Source organism: Protopterus annectens, chromosome 1.part1 (assembly GCF_019279795.1).
Source record: "Protopterus annectens isolate FY-2018-M chromosome 1.part1, PAN1.0, whole genome shotgun sequence".
Lineage (NCBI taxonomy): Eukaryota > Metazoa > Chordata > Ceratodontiformes > Protopteridae > Protopterus > Protopterus annectens.
Genome location: NC_056726.1, coordinates 1,384,270,018 through 1,384,272,450, shown reverse-complemented (window position 1 = coordinate 1,384,272,450; position 2,433 = coordinate 1,384,270,018).

Below are 2,433 nucleotides of genomic sequence, written 5' to 3'. Positions count from 1 at the left end.
CTGGCCTACATACACACACACACACACACACACACAGACACACACACACACACACACAGACACACACACACACACACACACACACACACACACACACACACACACACACACACACACACACACACACACACACACACACACACACACACACACACATGCCAAACTACATATTTTTTGCTCTTGCATCATAGCCTGCAGGTGTCAAGCACCCTGGAAAGATAGATGTTTCCCTTTTCAGCGTGTACCTCACTTGTAAAGAGACAGAGAAACTGTTTGTTCTTATTTCAGTGCTGTGATTGAACTGCTACACTTTGCAAAATGGAGAAACTAGTAGAGGCTTTGGTGCAAATCAGTATAACTATGAGTCAGTCTGTCATGGCTTTTCAGGACAGGAGTATGGCTCACCAGGAAATGAGTGAGGCTACTAACAGATATCTCATCAGTCTTCAGTAATAAATACATCTTGTGGCTATAGCACTGATCACCCCAAAGACCCCACCACCACAAAAGAAAATGAGCAAGGAAGATGTGATTAAAACATATCTTGCTGCTTTCCAGAGATATAAAACCCAAGAGAATTAGGCTCAGTCTGAATGGGCCAGAATGGTGTCATCACAGCTTACAGGAGAAACACTCAAGATCTATGTGCACATGGAATGTACTTACTGCATGGATGTCAAACACTAAAAAATAACTGCTGTCTAGAGCTGGTGTGTCTTCTGAAATACAGGCTTTGAAATGTCATAACTGTGCATTACAATCAGCTAAAACAGTAAAAGTTCAAATATCTGACTGAAATCATGTTTTAAGCTTGTGGATAGAGCCTGAAGTGAACAGAAATCAGTAAAATGATGACTATTCTAGCAGCATATAAGTCCAAAAGGTCAGTCCTAAGTAACTTACATAAATATTTTTTTTTCAGACTGACCATAGGAGTGCTGATAAATCTGTCATGGTAAGTCTATAACTATGAACACTAACTGACATTTCTTACTCAGGAAGCTAGAATAGCCCTCACTTTGGAGTGATTAAGTATCATTTTTCTGCATTTTCTTGCTGCCTTTAGCTAATTCCGCCTAAAATGCCAATTTTCTAGAGTTTCTGTGATTTAAAAAGCTTGTTTCAGCTACATATTGTACTTATTTCACTGCCTGCAGTTTAACAAAGTCATTTTTGTGTTTAAATTACCTGTTTAACTGTTGTAGGCTACACACTCAAGTGTGATAGCCATTTCTGTGCATTTAAAGTGTTTTTATGATTGTATCTGCTTTATTTTCTGAAAAAAATAAAAAAAAAAATAAAAAAATACTTGTTTTCCCACCTATCTAAGCTACTATAGTCCAGTTCTCAGGTTAGTGCTGAATTCAGGGCTGTGTTACAAGTTTCTGTGTTTTCCCATACCTTACTTGGATAGAAGGATGTTTCTCTGTTCACTGTGAGAGAGGGTGCTTTGAGCAGCCTATCTGTCCCTGGAGGAGTGGTTTCAGGCCAGAAATTAGTAGTTTATTGGCCATTTTGGGCTAATTTCCATCTCTTTCATTTCCCTGCTATAAAACCTGCATTTTCAAGGTTTTTGTGCTTGTATACAGCTCAGCAAGCTCCTGCCTGGTGCCCTGCAGAGTTCTACAGCAGCAGAGAGACAAAAGAGAGACTTTGGAGTGATTAACTATCATTTTTCTGCATTTTCTTGCTGCCATTAGCTAATTCCGCCTAAAACACAAATTTTCTAGAGTTTCTGTAACTTAAAAAGCTTGTTTCAGCTACATATTGTACTTATTTTACTGCCTGCATTTTAACAAAGTCGTTTTTGTGTTTAATTTACCCGTTTAACTGTTGTAGGCTGCACACTCAAGTGTGATAGCCATTTCTGTACATTTAAAGTGTTTTTTTTTAATGTATCTGCTTTATTTTCTGGAAAAAAAAAACAAACAAAAAAAATACTTGTTTTCCCACCTTTCTAAGCTAGTATAGTCCAGTTTTCAGGTTAGTGCTGAATTCAGGGCTGTGTTACAAGTTTCTGTGTTTGCCCATACCTTACTTGGATAGAAGGAAGTTTCTCTGTTCACTGTGAGAAAGGGAGCTTTGAGCACCCTATCTGTCCCTGGAGGAGTGGTTTCAGCCCAGAAATTAGTAGTTTATTGGCTATTTTGGGCTAATTTCTATCTCTTTCATTTCCCTGCTATAAAACCCGCATTTGTGTGGTTTTGCGTGCCGGGCAGCGCCGGTTAGCTAGGGTATAACTAGTCCCGGCTCCACAAAGTCTACTCTTCAATTTTTCCCTGGAACTAGACAAACTTTCAACTTAAGCACTCAAACCATTCACTTCTCATCCCGGTACTTACTCTAAACTCATAGCAAGCACTAATAAACCTTAGCACTAGACCCACCTATACTGTAGAGAAGGACAAGGCTCTCTATTCGACCTTACCAGCC